The sequence below is a fragment of the Rhincodon typus genome, chromosome 7 (assembly GCF_021869965.1).
Source record: "Rhincodon typus isolate 14 chromosome 7, sRhiTyp1.1, whole genome shotgun sequence".
NCBI classification, from domain to species: domain Eukaryota; kingdom Metazoa; phylum Chordata; class Chondrichthyes; order Orectolobiformes; family Rhincodontidae; genus Rhincodon; species Rhincodon typus.
This window is the reverse complement of record NC_063338.1, coordinates 90212886-90221077: the sequence shown is the minus strand read 5'-3', so window position 1 is coordinate 90221077 and position 8192 is coordinate 90212886.

Here is an 8192-nt window from a genome sequence, read left to right as displayed (position 1 = left end):
TCTGCTTTACTGCTCTTGTATTCTTTCAGTTGCTGCAATATCCTTCAGGTGCTGTGACAACCACGACTGTGTGTCGTACTCTAAAAGTGACTTATTCCTGCTGTCTCCATCAGTTTGTGGCTATAAGCCTTTAAAATCCAAGCAATAGTTTATACTGCACAGGAAATAACAGTTGCCATGTCTTTTGCGCTGTAATTTAATCTCTCCTGGTATTCATGAAGTCTTGGAGGTTGCTGGTTATAATTTACATTTGACGTGAGAACCATTCATCTGACTGACAGCTTTATAATTCCTATACTCACCGTCTCTTAATCTTTACACCAGCAACTGAATTTATTGTTTGTACAAAAGGGAGAAAGGAAAGGCGACAGGATGACACAGAGCAGAGAAACAGGACTAGTTGGGAACCTCTTTCAGAATGGGCAGGGTGTTAGGGATTGCATGGCTTCCCTCTAGTGCCATGTGATTTGCAGAGTTGTGCATAACATCAGTGAGCCACACCTGGCTCAGTCTGTAGTACTCTTACCCTGGGGTCAGAGGGTCAAGGTTCAAATATTCCCTCAGCGCCTGAGGGTTAACACTGAGGCTGACACTCTGCTGCAACGCTGAGAGAGCTCCGCAGTCTTGGAGATAGCAAAAACCGCAGATGCTGGAGTCAGAGACAACACAGTGTGGAGCTGGATGAACACAGCAGGCCAGGCAGCATCAGAGGAGCAGGAAAGCTGACGTTTCAGGTCAGGACCCTTCTCTGATGCTGCCTGACATGCTATGGTCCTCTAGCTCCGCACTCTGCAGTATTGGAGGTGGTTGCTATTCTGATGCGAAGTTAAACCGAGGAGAGATGGTGGTGGAGTATGGGTCCTGAGCTGTGGCTCATCTGCTCCGATCGTTTCTCTATTCTTTCTTTTTTTTTCCTTTTTCTTTTTACTTACCTCTTGCCCTGAGCTCACCTGGCATTGGCGGCAGTGAGGAACCCCAGCGTAGACTCGAGTGGGCCTCATAGTGACAGTGAGGGAGCCCCTACTTACTTTTCCGGGGCGAGCATGGGACCTGACGTTAGAATCAACGGCTGCTACATTGGCGGAGGCGATGTCGGTGAGGTAGGCCCAGCGGCGAAAGGTGGTGTCTGAGGGTCAGTGACTTTGTTGTTTGGTTGGGTCAGGCACTGGTGGTAGTGAAGCGCTGGCAGAGGGGCTTCACAGCGACATTGTGGAGGGCCCAGCGGCGAGAGATGCCACTCTGATGTTGATGGGTTTGGCGCAGGTACCGACGAGGCAGTAGTAGAGGAGAATTGACCCAGTGCAAAAGATGGCACCTGAGGAGTGGCAATTTCAGTGTTGGTTGGGCCCAGTGTAGATGGCAATGAGGTGGTGGAAGAGGGATGGCAGCTCAGGGGTTATTGATGATGAGCTGGCTCAGGACTGGCGAACACTTTTTAAGCTGTATCTTGCTTTTTTTTCTTATTCTTGAAGCTATCTATCAGATTGTGGTGACATTGGAAAAAGCTTTTCACTGTTTATTACTGTTTTTCTCACTGTAAAATACACGGGACAATAAAATCGTTCATTCGTTGGCTGTGTAACACCTTTCATGACCTCAGGATGCTCCACAGAGCAACTTTACAGACAGTTGCTGGCTTTTAAGACCGTAAGAAACAGGAACAGGAGTAGGCCATTCGGCCCCTCAAGTCTGCTCAATGCATTGCAAGAGCTGAAACTAAACTAGGAAGCATAGCCTCAAAATACAGAGGAGCACATTTAGACCTGCATGGAGGAGGAACTTCTTCACCTAAAGGGTTGTGAATCTGTGGAATTCCCCATCTGGTGAAGCGATTGAGGCTACCTTGATTAAGGCAAAGATAGATGGATTTTTGAACAGTAAAGGCTCAGTGGTTAGCACTGCTGCCTCACAGCGCCAGGGACCCGGGTCCAAGTCCAGCCTCGGGTGACTGTCTGTGTGGAGTTTGCACATTCTCCCCGTGTCTGCGTGGGTTTCCTTCGGGTGCTCTGGTTTCCTCACACAGTCCAAAATGTGCAGGCTAGGTGGATTGGCCATGCTAAATTGCCCGTAGTGTCCAGGGATGATTGGGTTAGACATGGGGAAATGCAGGGATAGGGGAATGAGTCAGGTTGGGATGCTCTTCGGAGGGGTGGTGTGGATTTGTTGGGCCGAATGGCCTGTTTCCACACTGCAGGGATTCAATGATTCTAAGAAAGAAATTAAGGTGAGCAGGCAGGTAAGTGGAACTGAATCCATGAAAAGATCAGCCATGGTCCTATTGAATGGCAGAGCAGGCTCAATGGGCCAGATGGCCTACCCCTGCTCCTGTTTCTTATGTTCTTATGTCATGTAAGAGATTTTTTTACAACTACCTGGGAAGAGAGATGCAGGACCTTGGCGACAAATCTCATCCGAAAAGTGGCTACTCTGACACCAAGTACCTTGCTGTGCCCCAGCCCTCACACTGGAGTGTTAGACTTGTTCACACCTCGGGATCAGCTCCCAGTCCCACAAATGCCTGACTCCAAGGCAAGAGTGTCACCCTTGACACCTTTTTAACCTAGCATCCTTCATTTGCTGTGTCAAACACTATTGTGAATATGTGCTGTAGCTTTAACTTTAAGAGGAAAGGGCAAATAAATGATGAGGTTGCATTCAAACAAGATACTTTGCAAGTGAGCCTGATGCTACTGTTGCTACCATAAGCTGTGTATTTTCTAAGTAATTAATCAACTCATTAATGCTTATTCTGCAGGGGAAATATGCTCAGAATTTGCAGCCTTGAGCTGGTACAGCTAAATCTTATACCAGCTGAAGGGTTTTTTTGAGGGCTTGATTAGACTGAGATGTGCAGTGCTTGGCAAAGCTTCAACACTATTCCATCAGTTGCACTCAAATTGAATAATGAACAACTGGCAAAAATTTATGAGTTCTGCAGATGGCTCGATCAATGCCATCTGAGGAAAGAACGTTAGCAGTAGTTTCTATCTCAGTCTTTCTCTCGCTCTCTCTCTCTCTCACATTCCTCATTGTTGGAGAGTCAAGGCTGGACAATGCCCAAAGTTAGTCATCCGTTCCATCGAAGGTTGCCCCTGGTGACAGTGGAATGTCACTCTGCTTGGAAAGGAGACTTGGCCGACCCTATATTACGGTGGCACTGACGAGAGGGAGACACTATGATAGTTCATGATTTTCTCAGATCGTTGCACTTTTAACTGAGGTCTTTAAGATGGACATGGTATTGATAGGTCAGCATAGAGAAGATATTTCTGCCTGTGGGTGAGGCTAGGACTCAGGGTCATTATTGCAAGCTTATTGAGAATGTGGACTGCCCTATCACATCGAACGATTGGCTGAATAGCATTCAAGGCAAAGTTGGACAAACACTTGAGAGAGAGCCGAGTAGAAAGTGGGATTAGTGGAGGTAGTTCAGCATAGACTGGATGGGCTGAACGGCCTTTTCTTTGCTGTATGGCTCCATGATTCTAGAAGAATGTTATCTCACAGTACAATGGGGCCTTGATCAGATGGGCTGATGGGCTGATGGGCTGAGAAGTGGCACAGGGAGTTTAATTTAGATAAATGTGAGGTGCTGCATTTTGGAAAGGCAAACCAGGGCAGGACTTATACACTTAATGGTCAGGTCCTGGGTAGTATTGCTGAACAAAGAGACCTTGGGGCCCAAGTTCATAGTTCTTTGAAGCTGGAGTCACAGGTAGACAGACAGCGAAGAAGGTATTTGCCTTTATTGGTCAGTGCATTGAGAATAGGAGTTGGGAGGTCATGTAGCGGCTGTAGGCTTTTGTTCGGCCACTTTTGGAATACTGCATTCAATTCTAGTCTCCCTGCTATAGGAAAGATGTTGTGAAACTTGAAAGGGTTCGGAAAAGATTCATAAGGATGTTGCCAGGGTTGGAGGGTTTGAGCTGTTGGGAGAGGCTGAATAGGCCAGGGTTATTTTCCTTGGAGCGTAGGAGACTGAAGGGTAACCTTGTAAATGTTTATAAAATCATTAGGGGCGTGGATAGGGTGAATGGTCAAGGTCTTTTCCCCGGGGTAGGGGAATCCAAAACTAGAGAACATAGGTTTAAGGTTACAGTGGAAATACGTAAAAGGTGCCTAAGGAGCAACTTTTTCACGCAGAGGGTGGTGCATGTATGGTATGAGCTGCCAGAGGAAATGGTGGAGGCTGGTACAATTACAGCATTAAAAAGGCATCTGGATGGGTATATGAATAGGAAGAGTTTAGAGAAATATGGGCCAAATGCTGACAAATGGAACTAGGTGAATTTAGGATATCTGGTCAGCATGGATGAGTTGGACAGAAAGGTCTGTTTCTGTACTGTACAGCTCTATGACTCTCTGACTGTATTGGAAGGATATGTTGAAGGGTGAGGTAAAGAGGGTTGGGAGGAGACTAGGGTCAGGCGTGAAGACTGGCTCAGACCCGTTGGGCCAAATGGCCCATTTCTCTACTGCAAATCCTTTAAAAAAATTAATTCATGAGTTGTGGGCATTGCTAGCTGGACTAGCATTTATTATCCATCATTTATTGCCCAGAGGGCAGTTAAATGTGGACCACATTAGTTGCAAGTCACATATAGGCTAGATAAGACAAAGGTGATAGACTGACAACTTTGTGTTTGGAATTCCCTTCCTTAAAAGGCAATGGAAGCAAAATCTTTAAATATTTCCAAGACAGATGTGGGTAGATAGTTGATTGCCAAGGGGACATAGATTATGGAGGGTATGCAGCCATATAGAATTGAGGTTAAAATCAGATCAGCCATGACCTTATGGAATGGTGGAACAGGCTTGAAGGGCTGAATGGCCTACTATGTTCGCCCCCAAAAGGGCGTAAGTGAACCGGATAGATTTTTGCATCAATAAACAATGGTCACTTGGTCACCACAGAGCTAGCTTTTCACTTCAAACTTTGAAATAAAATGAACTAGAGTCATTGAATAGAGTGTTGGATGATTATTTGGAGAGAAATAGTGTGCAGGGCTAAGGGGAAGTGCATGAGATTGGCACTAGGTAATAGAATTGGTGCAGGCATGATGGGCTGAATGGCCTGCTTCTGCACCTAACAGTTCTGTGAAATTTCACAATCTCCTGTAACGGTGGGATCTCAACCCATGTCACTGGAACATCATGAGAAGTTGCACGGCACCAGGTTATAGTCCAACAGGTTTATTTGAAATCACAAGCTTTCGGTGGGCTCTTCCCCTTCGTCAGGGTGAAGTGAAGTGATTTCACCTGACGAAGGAGTAGCGCTCCAAAAGCTTGTGATTTCAAATAAAGCTGTTGGACTATAACCTGGTGTCATGTGACTTCTGACTTTGTCCACCCCATTCCAATACCGGCACCTCCACATCATTGGAATGTCAGTTCAGGGTTTTCAATTGGGGCAGCATGGTGTCTCAGTGGTTAGCACTGCTGCCTCACAACCCCAGGGACCCAGGTTTGATTCCAGCCTCAGGCGACTGTCTGTGTAGAATGAATAGAATAGAATAGAATAGAATCCCTACGTTATGGAAATAGGCCATGCAGCCTTTTGAGTCCGCACTGATCCTCTGAACAGCAACCCCCTGCTCTACCCTGTTCCTGTTTGTATATTCTCCCTGTGTCTGCATGGGCTTCCTCCCACAGTCCAAAGATGTGCAGGCTGGGTGGATTGACCATGCTAAATTACCCGAGGTGTCCAGGGGCATGCAGGCTGGGTGGATTGGCCATGCTAAATTACCCATAATGTCCAGGGGGTGCAGGCTGGGTGGATTGGCCATGCTAAATTACCCATAGTGTCCAGGGGCGTGCAGGCTGGGTGGATTGGCCATGCTAAATTACCCATAGTGTCCAGGGGCGTGCAGGCTAGGTGGATTGGCCATGGGAAATGTAGGGTTACAGGGATAGGGTGGTATGCTCTTTGGAGAATCAGTGTGGACTTGATGGACTGATTGGCCTGCTTCCACACTGTAGGGATTCCACGATGACTTGTTCACCAGCATTGTCATAATGCCACCATCTCCCCTTCTGAGTTGAAGAAATCACATGAGCACTTTTTGATTACTTTTTTTCCTCCGCTCGTGGGACCTGGATGTTACTGGCTGGGCCAGCATTTATTGCCCATCCCTAGTTGCCCTTGAGTAGTGGCTGTTGGTTTGGAAGGCGTTGTCCAAGGAATTTAGGTGAGTTGCTGCAGTGCAGCTTGTAGACGGTACACACTGTTGCTACTCAGCATCAATGGTGGGAGGGGTGACTGTTTAAATTGTTAGATGGGGCACTTATCAAGCAGGTTGTATTGTCCTGGATGGTGTTAGGCTTCTTGAGTTGGTAAATTACACCAATCCAGGCAAGTGGATGAGTATTCAAGACTGACTGGTAAAGGCTTTGAGGAATCAAGTTGTGAGTTACAGGCACAGAATTCCCAGACTCCCATTCACTTTTTAGTTAAATTTCTGGTCAATGGTAAGGCCCAGGACATTGACATGGCATTCCATGAGTAACTTAGTGTATGTTAGGCGTCTCAAACTGAATCTCTTAAACCCAGAATTGCTGGCTCTGAATCATTAACTACCTGGGAACAGGATTCAAAGCGTGGCAAGGTGGCTCAGTGTTTAGTGCTGGTGCCTCACAGCGCCAGGGACCTGGGTTCAATTCCACTTGCAGGTGACTGACTGGGTGGGGTTTACACATTCTCCCAGTGTTTTTGCAGGTTAACTCTGGGTGCTGTCTTTTCTCCCACTGTCCAAAGATGTGCAGGTTAAGTGGATAGGCCATGCTAAATTGCCCATTGTGTTCAGGGATGTGCAGGCTAAGTGGGTTAGCTGTGGAAAGAACAGTGGTAGGATAGAGGGGTGGGTCTGGGTGGGATAGTCTTCAGAGTGTCAGTGTGAATCTGATGGGCTGAATGGCCTGCTTCCACTCTGTAGGGATTCCATAAAAGCTGTTGAGAGTCTATGTGAACAAATCAAGAAAGGGAAATTTTGAATAGGGCAGAGGAGAAGTGGAGCGATACTGAGTGTTATGTGGAGGTTATGGATGACTGAGCAAATGTCCGAAACTTTACTTTGAGATTAGCTTTGGGGAAATCAAGGAGCATTTTTGCAGAGCTCTTCCTTAGATAATGAAATGATCAGAGCACAATTCATGATCAGATAGATGGCAAACATAAAGTGGGAAGCTGGAAGGAATGTCATTGACATAAAGCATTCTTGAAGCATAGATAGCATTGCCACAGTGAGCTGTTGAAATCAAATCGATTGTAACATTTAAGAGTGGATTGGATGAATCGTTAGACGAGGAAGTAGCAGCAGGTAAAAGGAGAGCGGAGAATAATGATGAGACTTTGCTTTGTGCAGCCAGTTCTAATAAATCTGGAATGCATTATTTAGAAGGGCAATGGAAGCAGATCAAATAATAACTTTTTAAAGGAAATTTGGATCAATACTGAGAGGCCCCTCTTTATATGCTTCTCTTTACAGCCAGCACGTTGGTTAAGTGGTTAGTGCCATGAACCTGGGTTCGATTCCACCCTCGGGTGGCTGCCTGTGGGGAGTTTGCACATTCTCTCCTTCTCTCCGGGTGCTCCAGTTTCCTCCCACAGTCCAAAGATGTGCAGGTTAAGGTGGATCGGCCATGGGAAATTGCCCATAGTGTCCAGGGATGTGCAGGCCAGGTGGTTTGGCCACAGGAAATGCCGTGTTACAGTGTGGGTCTGGGTGGGATGCTCTTTGAAGTGTTGCTGTGGACTCGATGGGCCAAATGGCCTACTTCCACAATGTAGGGATTCTATGATTCTATTCTATGAGAGGGAAATGATAATGAAAAGGCTTTTGGGAAGAAGCACCAGAGAATGGTTTCTTCTATCATGGAGCTGGTTTCATACACAGTGGTAGGTGTCTGGAATGCACTGCCAGCAGGGGTGGTGGAGGCAGATATAATAGGGGCTAAAATTGAATCAGAGATAGTAGGAACTGCAGATGCTGGAGAATCCGAGACAACAAGGTGCAGGGCTGGATGAACACAGCAGGCCAAGCAGCATCACAGGAGCAGAGAGGCTGACGTTTCGGGCCTAGACCCTTCATCAGAAAAGGGGGAGGGCAAGGGGGTTCTGAAATAAATAGGGAGAGAGTGGGAGGCGGATAGAAGATGGATAGAGGAGAGGATAGGTGGAGAGGAAACAAACAGGT